General features: G+C 37.3%; 1 long non-coding RNA gene across 1 annotated transcript; it reads left to right on the top strand.

Annotated features, from left to right (window-relative positions):
• Positions 1-14,909: 14,909 nt before the first annotated feature.
• LOC126625919 (uncharacterized) lies at positions 14,910-16,817 on the top strand. The gene is made up of 2 exons (XR_007624503.1): positions 14,910-15,770; positions 16,649-16,817. It is a non-coding gene; the product is annotated as an uncharacterized LOC126625919 (long non-coding RNA).
• The last annotated feature ends 529 nt before the right edge of the window (positions 16,818-17,346 follow it).

The following is a 17,346-nucleotide window of genomic DNA, read 5'->3' as shown; positions in this document are numbered from 1 at the left end:
TATGCTACGAGATCGCATACACCAAAAATCACAAAAAATAAACATTCAGAGATCAAGTAATGAGACAAAACTTTTCATTGGTTATAAAACAAAATATCATGATTTAACGGTTATTTTAACTCTGATTTTGATGATTTTTTACAACTACACTTCTTGACTCTATACGAATACAATGAATGCATTTGATCGTCAATTTAAAATATTTACACAAGTGGATACCACAAAATCTTATGTTATACTTAATGAAAGTATAAATAAACTCAAAGTGTTAGTGAATCTATCGTTTTGATAAGATTCAAATTCTATGAAACTAATTTCAACGATCCAACCGGCGAACTTGTTTGTATATGCTTCGAGATCGCATACGCCAAAAATCACGAAAAACAAACATTCAGAGATCAAGTAATGAGACAAAACTTTTCGACGGTTATAAAACAAAAAATCACGATTTAACGGTTATTTTAACTCCAATTTTGATGATTTTTTACAACTACACTCCTTGACCCTATACGAATACAATGAATGAATTTGATCGTCAATTTAAAATATTTACACAAGTGGATACCACAAAATCTTATGTTATACTTAATGAAAGTATAAATAAACTCTAAGTGTTAATGAATCTATCGTTTTGATGGGATACAAATTCTATGAAACTAATTTTAACGATCCAACTGTCAAACTTGTTTGTATATACTTCGAGATCGCATACGCCAAAAATTACAAAAAACAAACATTCAGAGATCAAGTAAAGAGACAGAACTTTTCAATGGTTATAAAACAAAAAATCACGATTTAACGGTTATTTTAACTCCGATTTTGATGATTTTTTACAACTACACTCCTTGACCCTATACGAATACAATGAATGAATTTGATCGTCAATTTAAAATATTTACACAAGTGGATACCACAAAATCTTATGTTATACTTAATGAAAGTATAAATAAACTCTAGTGTTAGTGAATCTATCGTTTTGATGGGATACGAATTCTATGAAACTAATTTTAACAATCAAACAATCAAACTTGTTTGTATATGCTTCGAGATCGCATATACCAAAAATCACAAAAAACAAACATTCAGATATCAAGTAATGAGACAAAACTTTTCGACGGTTATAAAACAAAAAATCACGATTTAACGGTTATTTTAACTCTGATTTTGATGATTTTTTACAACTACACTCCTTGACCCTATACGAATACAATGAATGAATTTGATCGTCAATTTAAAATATTTACACAAGTAGATACCATAAAATCTTATGTTATACTTAATGAAAGTATAAATAAACTCTAGTGTTAGTGAATCTATCGTTTTGATGGGATATGAATTCTATGAAACTAATTTTAACGATCCAACCATCAAACTTGTTTTTTATTAGGCTCTTATTTTCGAGTGTAGATGTAGTACTTAAATGACAAATATGTATTAATGTTTTGAAGTAATATTTATGTGGTAATGTGTAGTATGTGCAAATTTAAGAAAAAAATATATTTTTCTTAATGGGTCATAACGGGTCGGGTCACTTTACCCGGTAAAGTGACCCGACCTGTTTAGGATCCGTTAAGATAACATGTGTGACACGACCCGACCCGTTAAGATAACAGGTGTTACACGAAAACGACACAGAACACGACAGACACGACCCGTTTGCCAGGCCTAGTCTTAACCTATTGTTTCTCGGACAGAGTTTTTCTTTCTTTTCAACAAATTCTATATTTTTATTATATCCTGCAATATTGGTAGGGTTAATTATATTTAGTTTCGATTCTAACTAGGGATGAGCAATGGTTATGCGGGTGGGTAACCGCGGTTAATTTACCCATAACTGTTTATGCTCATACCCGCATAACTGTTTACCCTTTAGGTAATTGCCTAAATGGTTATACCCATATCCATAACCGTTTATAAACGATTAACCATACCCATAACCGCATACCCATTTAACCGTAACCGTTTAATACCCGTTTACCCATTTATCCTTTTTAACCCGTTTATCTTCTCTTTTTTTTACCATTACCCTTTTTTCATCCGTTTACATGTTTTTTAACAACTTGAAAATTAAAAAAAAAATTGTCATAATTTTTTTTTGACAATTAAACATCGTTATAGGTATATTCATCATACATTTCCATATTTTAATTTTTTAAGTCCTTATACCATTCCAATAATTGAAATAATAGTTTACGGACAATATTTTTAACTGTTACCAATGAAGGTAAATATAATATTTACTAAGTATTATTGGGTTACAAAAATTGTTTAGAAGACATTTCTCTCAAAGCATTTCTGTCAAATTCACGGTTACCCGCAAGGAATTTAAATTAATTTGGCCAATTCCTTGATGATGAGAATCATCATTCCTGTAGTAGTGTTATTGAGAGAAGGACCAATGAATTCCTTGCTAATTTATTGGGTGCTAAGTATTATTGGATCGAGAACATGGTTTGTGTTGGTTTTACATATATAAAATAAATGGGTAAACGGTTACCCGTTTATAACCGTGGTTAATACCTATAACCGTCCATTTAAATTTCACGGGTAAATGGTTATACCCATAACCGTTTATTTATCTAAACGGTTACCCATAACCGTAACCATTTAATTTAAATGGGCGGGTAACCGCGGTTACCCATAACCAATAGGTATTTGCCCATCCCTAATTCTAACTTGTAGTTCACAAGATAAATTGATATTTTCTCAGTTTCCTGCTTATAAATATATAAGATATTAAAAATGCTATTAGCAATTTTTTTTTTTTTTGGAAAAGATTAATATTTCATTAACTTATGTTACTGAGAAAACATTTCATGAATCTAAGGCTATATTTGGGTGTAGGATTTCCAAGTCTCAAGGCTTCGAGATGAAGTTAATAATACATAGAATACAAACTGTTAGATAACTTAGATTAATAGGATTAGAAAAGCCTTTTACGAGCATTCAAAGACGTAATTTCAAATCATTAATCGGAACCAGACATTTACAAAAATGTCTCACGCCCATTTGCAAACCAAAAAAAAATGCGGTTTTCAGTTTTTGGTTTTTCAATTTTTATTTTCTTTAAATAAAAATTAAAATAATTGTCAAATGAATTTTTAGTTTTCGAAAACTTCAAATAGAAACGAAATAATTGTCAAAGAGCCCAAGTTGATACATAGCAAATTAATTGACGATCGGAAAGCGGAAAATGTGGACCTCACGTAAAGAAGTTAATTGTCTATTACGCTTATCGATTAAGGGAATCAGAACGATAAGCCCATAATCGCCTGATCGGCCTACAGGCCCACAACAATTGCGTGATACCAATGACTTACTTTTGGTCTGAGCCCAAGGGACTTCAACGTTGTTTCCAAAACTTACGAACAAAAAAACAGTGTCCAAAAGCTTTTCTATTTTACCCTAAACACGTAGTTTGGGACATCGCACTGACTTTGGACTAGCACTTAATCCTAAAGCATTTGAGACAACTGTCCAATTTAATAACCTAACTAGACCTTACATTCGTATCGTGTTTTTCGTGTTTATGTTGTTTTTATAACATACATGTTATCTTAACGGGTCTTGTCATGTAATATCAGTTAAAGTAATCGGGTAATATGATCCGACCAAAATCGACTAGTTAATTTATCGAGTAATATGACCCGACTCGTTGCCCGTTCAAAAAAATATTTTTTAAATCAATAAATAATGAAAATCTAAAAAATAAAACTCGGTGAGAGAATAAAGCGTAAAAGACAATCGACGGTTAAATTAAATCTAAGGTTTATATGGATTATGGTGTCGGATTTCATCGTTGACCCCTTCACAAAAGTTGTAAAGCTAGTCCTTACGAATGATTGTATATATATATATATATTTTTTTTTTTTTTTTTTTACATTTTTAACACTCCTACAATAATAATTATTAATTTTATTAATTTTGCACTCAAATAAAAACACTATTCATGAGATTTGGAGGGTTTTAAAAATCTAAACGACCATGTACCCATCGTCTAAACGTAGATGATGCAATCACGAGCATTTATATATGCTTTCACATTTTTTCAAACTTGTACATAAGTGATTGTTTGTACCATTCTTGACCAATTCCGAAACTACTGAGCATCGGTCAACGTTATACCATCAAGAATTCACAAAAGTTTCCCTCCAACTAGGAGGTCAATCACAGCGCGACACGTGTTGACATCAGAGGCCAATCATAGCACGACACATGTCAACATCAGAGGCAATCACAGCATGACACGTGTTAAAGTAAGAACAAAGCTAGAGACTCTCTTCTATAAAAGGAGATCATTCTCTTACAATATTTCCTAAGGCCTTTTGTACTAAATCATTTACTAGAACTCACTAAAGGAGAGCTTGAACCTATGTATTTGTGTAAACCATTCACAATGAATTAGAACTCCTATACTCTGTGGACGTAGCCAATCTGGGTGAACCACGTACATCTTGTGTTTGCTTCCCTGTCTCTATCCATTTACATACTTATCCACACTAGTGACCGAAGCAGTCCAGCGAAGGTCACAAACTTAACACTTTCTGTTGTACCAAAGTCCTTACTGATTTTGTGCATCAATATTTAGCGCCATCTGTGGGAATCGCACTTATTCCTACTCTCTTCAGCTTTATCAAGCTGGTTTACACCATTCGTACACTCTCTTTTGACCAAGCATCCCTCTCTAACATGGGGAGCAAAGGAAGAAACAACACATAGAATGACACCCCCATTGTGCCTAGCATGAGGCATCGAAAGAAGGAACAAAAGAAGTTCATTCTTTAAGCTAAAGTCGAATAGCTGGAGGCTCAGAACAACAAGATAACAATAAAGAATGAGGTCATCCAAGAGGAGTATGAGAAGCTATTCGAGATGCTCCATGAGGCTAGGCATACTCAAACACACGAGCTCATCACCCTCATGGAAGCCAACCATCAACTGGTGCCCTTCAAAATGGAGGGTCACTTGCCTTCAACATGGGTATTCCTAACGAGAAGCAAGCTACTTATCGAAATGTCGATCAACATGAGATTTCTCTCAACCCAGCTACTTCGACCCGAAGTAGAAGAAGTGGAGGAAGGCACATTCTTGTAGAAGGAATGGAAGGATCAAGAGTCGTTTACTGTGACTGTCGAGACTTCCTAAGACAGTGTCGAAAAAATTCTATCCACATAGGCTCAAGGATTAAAGACCCAAAAGTCATCGAAAGGCTCGGTCCTCTACCACAATGTAGGCTAATGCCTAATCCAAGAAATGAACCACATGCTTTGGAGGGACAAGAAGGTGAAAGAGACTTGGGGGACTTCCAAACGGCACGTCTCAAAAGCCAATACAGCGAATCTAAGAAAAAGCCACATGCCTTTGACCAAACTTCCATACTTCCAAAGGATGAGGAAAACTTGCGAATGAGAATTCTAGTGATGTTTGACTCCACTTATGCCCAAATCTCTGGCTAGGATCAACCAAGGCTCGGCCCTCTGACAAAGAGAATCCTTGGCACCCCTTTACATGGAGAAGCGAAACAGAAGCTTGACTTGCAATCTTATACTGGGAGGGAAGATCTGATTGAGCATATATACCTCATTGAATCTACCATGGCATACCGAAGACACAATGATGAGGAACGATGTCTCATATTCCCCTCAACTCTCTTTAGTGGAGCTCTCAATTGGTATTGTTGTCTTCGACCTAATACTATGGATTCCTTTACTGAGTTAAGAAGACTTTTCGTGGCTTAACACATCTTCCAAGCTGATCGTGTACACTCCGCTGATGAGTTATACACAATTCGTCAGAAATCAAATGAGTCATTGCGTGAATATGCAAGTCGTTTTTGCTATGAGTACTCTCATTGTGTTGAGGCAGATGATAAAACAACACTCAAGGCCTTCATGATAGGCATGCATGAATGCTTCTTTAAGTGCACGATGAATGTTAACACTTGGAAGACTTACTCTGAGGTAATGATGTAAGCTTACAATTATGCATTTACCAAGGTAAGGACATACCGAGGCAACCCCCATATGGTTAACCCCTATCAATAAGTGGGAAGTGGAAGTCAAGTTCTACCAAGTGAGGAGATCTTGGCCATTCAGACACCCATTGCGTCCTCTCCTGCCTCATTTAGCTACTCACTAAGTCACCAAACGTATTCGTCTTTTGGTAAGGGGAATGATTTTTATTCTCAACAAGCTCATTACAACAAGAGGGATAAAAGTTCGTATTAAGACAACCAGGGGTGAACGTACCGTCGACTATTATGACTATGGAGCCAAGCCTCACTCTTTCAAAGTGGAGGACTAAGTACTGAAAGAAATGATATTATAAGAAGGCATACACATTACAAATGTTTTGACCCTCAACCGCTTGAGATCTTTTGGCACACAAGCCATTCAGCAAATATTTAAAGAAGAGAGAATTCAGACAACTTCTTCTGAGTCTTTTGCATTCCTAGCATTGAAACAGTTGTTCGACGTTGACCTACCTCTATACTCCAACTCAGAGCTCCAACATGCATACTTTGACACAAAGTAAGTGATACTAAGTGTTACAACCAACATGGTTCACATATCGAAAGCATGGATTCCTTCATGCATAGCAAAACATTCATAAGCATCACTCATATCAATCAACATAAACATCATACATTCCAACACATTTATACATAAGCCAATTGTGCTTCGAAATGGTTCAACATACTTTGTGTCATTCGACACTTGCTACAATGTGCCTCGGCATTTTGCCCTTATTCTCACCAACTAGGTGATGAAGGAACTCACCTTCGTGCCACCAACCAGATGATGAAATGCACAACCCGTACTTTAATATTATTTGGCAACTTGCCACTCTTATCACCAACCAGGTGATGAAATGTACAACCCGTACTTTCCTTCATGCCACCAACCAAGTGATGAAATGTACAACCCGTACTCTAATATTATTTGGCAACTTGCCACTCTTATCACCAACCAGGTGAAGAAGGAACTCATCTTCGTACCACTAACCAGGTGATGAAATGTGATGAAAGGTGATGAAGGAACTCACATTCGTACCACCAACCAAGTGATGAAAGCAACTAACCATTCATTCCACTAACTACAAGACGAGTGGTACAACTTGTACATGTGAACTCCTAGTATTCACAAATAATAAAAAACCCTTAAGCTTTACAACTCAACTAGGGGAGCACTTATGCCCAACAAGAGTTATAGTCACCAACAAAGTCTGATTGCAGGCCAACAACGGCTTTTGTGCATGGTATACGAAGATCAAGCTTTTCAGCCATCTTGCATCTGCTTCAGACATTTCCCCTCTGTAACACTGCAAATACTACAACTTGTAGTAAGCTTCACACACTCTTGATCAAAACTATTCGAAGCAAATTCAATTTATATGGTTCATCCAAACATTCGACTACTACAAGGTGTGGCTTGCATCACAATCTCTTGCTCAACAGTGTGGAAGCAAAATTTGTATATGTTGTCTCTCCCACATTTTCAAATTTCCAGTTTCCCCAAAATAAAAAAAAATAATAAAAAGGAAATTAAGAAATTCAACAACTTCAACAAATGGAGGGCAACTACAATTCTCAAAAGCTTCACACACTCTTGATCAAGATAGTGTGAAGCAATATCAATTTATGGTGCCACAAAGCTTCAAAATCAAACAAAGCTTCATCAATGAAGAGCCACTACAATTCTCAAAAACTTCACACACTCTTGATCAAGATATTGTGAAGCAAAATTAATCTATGGTGCCAACAAAGCTTCATTTACAAAGTTTCACCTATAAAGCTTCACCCACAAAGCTTCAACACAAAAGCTTCACCCAAAAAGTTTCACCATTAAGCTTCATCAATGGAGAGCAACTACAATTCTCAAAATCTTCATACACTCTTGATAAAGATAGTGTGAAGCAAAATCAATTTATGGTGCCAACAAAGCTCCACCTATAAAGTTTCAACACAAAATCTTCACCTACAAAGCTTCAATACCAATGCTTCACCTATAAAGCTTCAACACCAAAGCTTCACCCAAAAAGTTTCACCACAAAACTTCATCAACGGAGAGCAACTACAATTATCAAAAGCTTCACACACTCCTGATCAAGATAGTGTGAAGCAAAATCAATTTATGGTTCCAACAAAGCTTCACCTACAAAGCTTCAACACAAAAGCTTCACCTACAAAGCTTCAACACCAAAGCTTCACCTACAAAGCTTCAACATATAAGCTTCACCTACAAAGCTTCACCTATAAAACTTCAACATCAAAGCTTCACCTAAAAGACTTCAATACAAAAGCTTCACTTACAAAACTTCAACATCAAAGCTTCACCTACAAGACTTCAATACAAAAGCTTCACTTACAAAACTTCACCAAATGGAGGCAACTACAAATGCCAAAAGCTTCACACACTCTTGATTAAAATAGTGTGAAGCAAAATCAATTTATGGTATTCAACAAAGCTTCAACCTCAAAACTTCACCTATAAAACTTCAACACAAAAGCTTCAATTACAAAGCTTCAACACAAAAGCTTCACCTACAAAGCTTCAACACAAAAGCTTCACCTACAAAGCTTCAACATCAAAGTTTCACCTACAAAACTTCAACATCAAAGCTTCATCTATTAAAAACAAAATTCGAAAATTCGAAAAAAAAAATTCAAAAATTCAAAAAAGAAAAAAGAAAAAAAAAAGGGCCTAGGGCTCCCCTTCTTTAGGCCTAATAACTTTCATACAAAATATATATGAAGGAGGAGTTTTGGGCTACCACTTTAGAAAGGAAAATGGTGAACTTTTGTTATTTTGGAAAATTGGCTACTAGCAAGACACCTCATTCGTCAACTCCCTTGATTGGAGACTTGAGGGACTCCTACCATATGCTACTGCACCTCGGTACTTGGAAGTTTCACGACTACTCAGTGACTTTGATCTTTCAAGTCCCCAACCGAGAAGCTTTCCTCACTCGGGAAATTAAGGAAGAACTATTTCAACCTACAGGATCCACCCACAAAGTTTCAACATGCAAACTTCAACAAAAAAAAATTCAAAGAACTTAGCGAAGTATGCCTTAGTGTATTTAACACAATACGCTGAAATGAAGCAAAACTTATTTATTGATATCTCTAATAATTTATAGATATGTACATATACATGAATCAAAATAAACAAACAGGAGGGAGACTTCACAAAGGTTGCTTATGAGAAGTCTCAGCAGTTAGCAGAGCCCCGGAAAGAGGAGGCACCAGAGGGTGATTATTCGGAGCCTCAGTACTAGGCAGAACCCCAGAAGGATAAGGCACCTGGGGTTGATCATTTGGAGCTTCAGTACGTGGTACAGTCCCAGAAGACGAAAGCAATAAATGCATTTTGAACAAACCCACAAACCTCTGATGATCAAATCAAATCTGACCATCAGATTCCTGCAGCCGGTCAAGCTTCATCTTTATACTTCTAGCATAGTCATGTGCGAGCTTGTGCAACTGTTTATTCTCGTGCTTAAGCCCTCTAATCTCCTATTTTAGACTTATCACTTCAGCCGCCAATGATTCAACTTGGCGGGTTCGAGCAAATAGGCGTTGAGCCATATTAGACACAGAACCCGCACATTTAACACTAAGAGCTAGAGAATCCTTAACAGCCAACTCATCGGACCGTTTGGAAAATAGTCTGTTATCTCTGGGAATAAGAAGGTTCTTGGCCACCACCGCAGCGGTCATATCATTCTTCATCACAGAGTCTTCAATGGTAAGAGGACCAGTATGGGATAAGAAGGATGGGCGCCATATGTTGTCTTGAGGAGACATGGCTACCTCTTCCACCGCATTCAAGTCTAAACGACGATCGGATGGGCCAGACATTTTCAGAAATAATGAAGAAAAAATAAGGTACAGTAAATCTCAGAAATACAAAAATAAGGGAGGAATTCCTACAAGCAGTAACTTTCTGAACGTACTTCTTAAACATAATTGGTGCCCCTATAAAAGAAAGGGCAACAGGGCCATTTGTTTAAAAATCGAAAATGCACCACTCTCAGGATTTCGAGAAGCAGATTTTCCTGGGTAAAATTTGTCGACAATCTCCACACGCAACATTAGCTCCTTAGATACCACAGGTAACTTAGCCAAAGATCTCTGACAAAGTTAAGACACATAAATTTTGAAGGTCCAGCTACTCTACTATTACCACAAGGGTAAAGGAATAGCACCACTGCTTGATAACTGAAAAATCCCTATATGTGTCAACCTCCGTGCTCCGTGGAAAAGCAGACTTGCAAAAATGCCCAACCTTTCCTCACATCTGAGAAAGCACTCCCAACAGGATTACTTGCTCACAAATTGAAGAGGCACCGTTCTCCGAATCTCGAGAGCCAGATCTTCAATAGGATTGCTTGTTCAAAAATCGAAGAGGCACCGCTCTCCAAATCTCGAGAGCCAGATCCTCAATAGGATTGCTTATTAAAAAATCAAAGAGGCACTGTTCTCCGAGTTTCAAGAACCAGATTTTCCTGGATAAAATTTGTCGACACTTTTCACACGCAACATCAGCTTTCCGGATACCACGGACCACATTGTCAAAGATTTCTGACAAAGTTAAAACACGTGAATCATGCAGCTCCCACTACATTGCCATGACCAAGAAAGATAAAGGAATAACATTACTACTTGTTGTTGGGGAAACTCCTATATATGTCGACCTCAATCCTCTACGACCATGCAGATCTGCAAAAATGCTCAACCTTTCCTCATATCCGAGAGGGAACCCCAACGAGGCCTCTCGAAATACTCAACTTTCTTCCCCCCCAATAATACCTCTACAAACTAGCCACACCTGAGCAAAAGTATCTCATATCATCAAGATCAAAAGCAAGAGTATCTCATATCATGCTTTTTCCCTGTCTTTTCCTTTGCCCTTGCTCTTACATGCAAGACAAGGAGAAAGAAAGCAATCAATTAGAACCTGAAATCAAACTTCTGATCTGGAACTGATTGCCTGGAACCTTTGCCTGGTTGCTCACCTAGCATTGCTCTCGAGTACTCATCTTCAACTGTTGTTAAGGTCACGAATCCCTTCAACAAATACCTCAGAACAGTTGATACGATACTGGCTATTTACACTAAAGCTGCCAAGCATGGATGAGTTACTGAGAAGTAGTGCTCTGAATGACCATTTAAATGGAAATGTTGTGCACCATTTCCAGTATGCAAAAGATTGAAGCAGAAGGTTCAACATGAGCCAGAACATATCACTATAGCACGATCCGAAGCTCAACAGACGGAGGAGTCTAAATCAAATCCAAGCTCAGCATCGCTGCCCTATCCGAAGAGCTCAAGAAACTGACAACCTTTCGCTGACACCGTCGTCAAAGAGCAAAGCCTCACCATACCACATCCACTACTTTGTCAACAGCAAAAGTATCTCATATCATCAATTTCGAACGAACTCTTGATTTGATGGACTTGTTTTGACCTTCAAATTCTTGAGTCAGCCTTATACTCTGGAGGAAACCAGAAGACCCTTCAACCCAGTTCAAGAATAAGCCTGTGGAAAGTTACTTATTCAAAAGCAAAAGTATCTCATATCATCTCTTCTCCATATCCTTTTCTTTGTCATTGTTGATGTCTACAGAACGAGGAGAAGAAGAGCAATTAGCCGAAACACGAGATCAAACTTTCGATCTAAGACTGACTGCTTGGAACTCTGATTACCTTGTCTGTCACATCTTTCGATAGATCTCCTCGCTCAGAGACTTGGGGGACTCCTACTATAGGGTTTGTATCACGTTTGACCAAGATCGAAACTACAAGTAAGCTTCAAGTGAAATTGATACATTACCTTGTGCATCTCCATCAGTTAAAGATACCACCCTTGGATGGAGGAAAAGTACTTCCAGAGAAGATGACACATCTACTTATAAGACAGATAAGGCAAGTGAAAACGATACCACACTTCGGTACTTAGAAGTTTCGTGATTACTCAGTGGCTTGGATCTTACAAGTCCACAAACGAGGAGCTTCCCTCACTTGGGAACTTAGGGGACTATTGTTTGTACCATACTTGACCAATCCTGAAACTACCAAGCACGGGTCAACGTTATACCGTCAAGGACCCAGAAGAGTTTCCCTCAAACCAGGAGGCCAATCACAGCACTACATGTGTCGACATCAGAAGCCAATCACAGCGCGACACATGTCAACGTAAGAGGCCAATCATAACACGACATGTGTCAATGTCAGAGCAAAGCTAAAAACTCTCTTCTATAAAAGGAGATCATTCTCCCACAATAATCCCTAATGTCATTTGTACTAAATCATTCACTAAAACTCATTAAAGGAGAGCTTGAACCTATGTATTTGTGTAAATCTTTCACAATTAATGAGAACTCCTTTGCTTCGTGGACGTAGCCAATATGGGTGAACCACGTACATCTTGTGTTTACTTCCCTGTTTCTGTCTATTTACATACATATCCATACTAGTGACCAGAGCAGTCTAGTGAATGTCACAAACTTAACACTTTCTGTTGTACCAAAGTCCTAACTGATTTTGTGCATCAACAGTGATTATGAATTTTATTTATTTTGAACTCCCTTAAAAGTACTATTCATGAGGGTTTGCATGGTTTTAAAAATTCAAATAACGATGTAACCATCCTCAAAGCATAAACGATGCAATCACAAGTGTTTGCATAATGTTTTCACATTTTTCGCACTTGTAAGTAGGGGTGGGCTCAAGAAACCTTTAAGCGAAAAAAATGAACTGAACACCGAATCGAAACAAAAAAAAAGAACCGAAAAAAAAGGGAACCGATTTAAGCAAAACTTAACCGAACCAAAATGATTTGGTTTGGTTTCAGTTTTAGTGGTTAACCGAACCAAACCGAGCCTAAGCGAATTAAATATAATTACTTTTATTTATGTTGGATATTTATTTTTAAGCCCAATTTCAAATCTATCATTAATATAGTTTTAGTCCCAAATATGTTGAGAACTTCAAGCCAAATAGAAATCCCAAGACTAGCTTGGTGGTTGTGGAGTTAGCACAAATCCAATCCAATCCAACGGCAGAGACAGAGAGGAAGAGGGATTAAGAGCTTAGAAACTAATATCTCATTTTGTTGAAAGATTATATATGCATGTTTCCTTGGTGGATGATCATCATCATCACACTCACCATCTCAACGAACAGCCGCATCTTCCTTCTTGTGAATTTTCAAAAAATAAATTATTTTAAATTTTATAAAAATAAAAAAACGAATCGAACCGAAAATAAACGAATCAATTGAAACCGAACTCACTCCTACTTGTAAGTTAATTATTATAATTTTTTTAAATGTGTTTGATATTTTTAAATTACTTGATATTTTTATTTTTTATGTGTTTTATAATTTTTTTAATCTCACTCTTTGCCTATAGTGTACTATAAAAATAAATAAATACATAAAACTTCATTTTTAAAATTTATTTAGAATTATAATACAATAATATATATTTTGTCACATCCTGGCCCGGGCCCCCACCACATCCCTGTCTCGACTATGCTGTAGCACGATATTGTTCGCTTTGGGCCCCTACCATGCTCTCACGATTTTGTTTCTAGGAACTCACACGAGAACTTCCTAATGGGTCACCCATCATGGGATTGCTCTCGCGTGAATTCGCTTAACTTCGGAGTTCCGATGGAACCCAAAGCCAGTGAGCACCCAAAAGGCCTTGAGCTAGGCAAATATGTGAATATACATATAAGGCTTAGAGGATCCTCATCCCTGGGCGATGTGAGATCTAACAATCCACCCCCCTTAGGGGCCCGACGTCCTCATCGGCACACTTCCGACCATGGATTGGCTCTTATACCAAATTGTCACATCCTGGCCTGGGCCCCCACCACATCCCAAGCTCGACTCTGCCGTAACATGATATTGTCCACTTTGGCCCCCGATCACATCCTCATGATTTTGTTTCTGGGAACTCACACAAGAACTTCCCAGTGGGTCACTCATCATAGGATTGCTCTCGCGCGAACTCGCTTAACTTTGGAATTCTGATGGAACCCAAAGCCAGTGAGCTCCCAAAAGGCATCGAGCTAGGTAGAGATGAGAATATACATATAAGACTTAGAGGATCCTCACCCCTGGACGATGTGGGATTTAACATATTTCATATACAATATATACATATATACTATGACTATTGTGTTTTATAGTAATTTTTTTTAGTAGTTTAAAATATTAAAATAATCAAAATAACTTTTTTTTTAACTTGTCAAAATGGATTATCCGCGTGTCATCCTCGTGTAAACATTTTAAGGACCGGTTATTAACAGGTTCTTATCGTATTGACCTGAAACCCATTATTTTCGTGTCATTTACGTGTCGTGTAAAAAATTGTCAATTCTAACTCCAATGACAAGTCAGCATCCAAAGTGCATTTTTGCTCACCACCTTAAAGTGGTGATGTTACTCCCAATTTTTTTTAAGGAAAACTAATGAAAAGGGTTTGAAAACTTTGAGTTTTAATGATAAGGACAAAATAAAGGGTAAAGTGAATAGTACCAGGATTGACTTTTTAGTGTAAAAATGTAGTTTTTCGTTAAAGTGAACAGTACCGGGTGCTTTTCGTTAAAGTTTTTTTTTTTTTATCAGATTTCATGCTTAACCAAACAGCCTTTGTTGCGACATTAATTCATTGTTTTTCATCCTCTACAAAACCAATGCAATGGTGGCGCGACCAATTCAACCCTAAACCCTAATTTAGTGTCTCGTCATTTTTATTTATAAATGCAGGGAGTTGCTTGAAGTGGTTTATAATTGTAACTGGGTGTTAACAGTAGAAGATGATTTGTTTCAATTGTACATGTGTCAAATTCCTAGTGGATCAATGCCACCACTCAGCACTGCCCACCGACGATATTTTTTTAGTTTTGTTCAAAAACTTGAACCAATGGATAAACCCTCTCTCTACTAAACATCAATGAAATGGCACAAAAGAACGTTACTTCAACATCCTCGAGAGGCTCATTTTGTAATTGCACTGAATTTTCATGGGCTAATTGCTAACCTTCTATGCTAAAAAGTATACATTATGCAACAATTTCAACGTTTTAAAGTTAATTATGCCCTCTCTCCCCAAATCTTATCTTCCGCTAAAAAAAAAAAAAACCCTAAATCTACACCCAATCTCAGTCGCCTACTCTTTGCTGCGGCTTGGGGTCAGTGGCAGCCTCCCCTCCCTCTCCTCGTTGCCTCTCCCACCTCCCCTAACCTCTCATAGCCCATCCTTTTAGTCCCCCCACCTCCTGCCTCGCCTTCTCTTCCCTTCTTTTCCCCCCGATTATCTTCCCTAACGTCCTCCGTCCGATTTTTTCCGTTTCTGTCCTCAATGCCTATATTCTTCCCCGCCATTTTGTGGGTAACCTAAGTTTCATGGCTTCTATGAGCCTCCCCCAAATTCGAAATATGCCCTCTCCCAAGGGTTTCCCCTTGTTTTAAGGCAAGATCTGTGGTTTCAGGTTGGTGTATTGGTTGTTGTTGGATCGGATCCACTTCCTATGGCTGATTTTGACAGTGTTCTTGACTGATTCACGACAGCGATGCCATTCTTACTTAGCCAGATCCGCGGTGACTCCACCTTCTTGTTTTCAACATCGGTGGAACTTACAGAAGGGATATCGCCTCAACTAGAGAGGACCTAACCGACGATAGACCCCGTTCTTGGATTAGTCTATGTTTTGTATGTACTGTGTCTAGTGGGCGAGGTGTTGCCTAGTAGGGTGGGCGCGGTGCGGTTTGGTGCGGTTTCGAATGAAACCACAACCGAAATCGAAACATTTTACGGTGCGGTGCGGTTTTGAAGCCAAAACCGAAATGAAACCAAACCGTTCGGTTCGGTGCGGTGCGGTTTCAAACGGTTTCGGTTTGGTTTTTGAGAAAAAAAATATACAATTTAAAATATACACCTATTTATGCATAAGACGGTCTTATTTTCCTCGTATATTAATTAATGAATATGCAGTAAAATTGCAGCAAAACTGCATAAAAAACAGCAGCAAAAACTGCACAAAACTGCACCAAATCTGCACAAAACTGCACCAAAAAATAATGCAGCAAAACTGCATAAAAAACAGCACCAAAACAGCACCAAAAACTGCACCAAAACTGCACCAAAAAACTGCACAAAACAGAACCAAAAATCTGCACCAAAAGTGCAGCTAACTTGTACCAAACTTGTACCAAAACTGCAACAAATGACAACTACTAAAATTGAGACAACATCCAATGCATCAAAGGATTTAAACTTTAAATCCTTATGCATCACATCTATTAAAATTGAACTTGATCACCAATCACAATACTTTACAATCCAATTGAAAGGTTAAGTTTGCCATAATACAAGCCTATAAGTTATAACCTAGTTGAAAAGTTTAAAATATAAGTTATATAACATTTATTTATTATATGGTGCGGTTTCGGTTTCGGTGCGGTTTTGAAAACCCAAAACCGAAACCAAACCGTTTTGTGTGCCGCGGTTCGGTTTTGAAACCGAAACCGTTTCAAAACCGCAAAACCAAACCGTTTGGTGCGGTTTGATTCGATTCGTGTTTCGGTTTCGGTTTTCGATTCCAAGTGCCCACCCCTATTGCCTAGTGAGTGATGTGGAGCCTCGCTTGTTACCGATGGTTTTTGTAGTCTCGCTTGCAGGAGATGACATTACGTGCACCTCGATATAGGGTGGAAATTTCAAATAGTAGCGTTGAAATACTTATTTTTTATTGTGAAATAGCTAAATCCTATTGTGAATTTACTTTTTTGGGTTGAAATAGTTGCATTTCACTGAGGCATTGACGAATTTCTTCTATACCTAACCATGAAAGCCATATACATACATACATACATACCTACGTATGTATGTATGTATACTATATATGGCTTTCATGTTTGTTTTAATTAGACATCACATCTTTTGGTAAAGAAATTATGTGCTTATGCTCTCTCTCTTTATATACATACATACATACATACATACCTACGTATGTATGTATGTATGTATGTATGTATGTATATAAAGAGAGAGAGCATAAGCACATAATTTCTTTACCAAAAGATGTGATGTCTAATTAAAACAAACATGAAATGCTCTCTCTTTATATACATACATACATACATACATACCTACGTATGTATGTATGTATGTATGTATGTATGTATGTATATAAAGAGAGAGAGCATAAGCACATAATTTCTTTACCAAAAGATGTGATGTCTAATTAAAACAAACATGAAAGCCATATATAGAGCATAAGCACATTACTTCTTTACAAAAGATGTGATGTCTAATTAAAACAATCA

The sequence above is a fragment of the Malus sylvestris genome, chromosome 6, assembly GCF_916048215.2.
Source record: "Malus sylvestris chromosome 6, drMalSylv7.2, whole genome shotgun sequence".
Classification (NCBI taxonomy): Eukaryota; Viridiplantae; Streptophyta; class Magnoliopsida; order Rosales; family Rosaceae; genus Malus; species Malus sylvestris.
The sequence above is the reverse complement of the archived record's forward strand: the minus strand, read 5'-3'. Positions and strand labels throughout refer to the sequence as shown.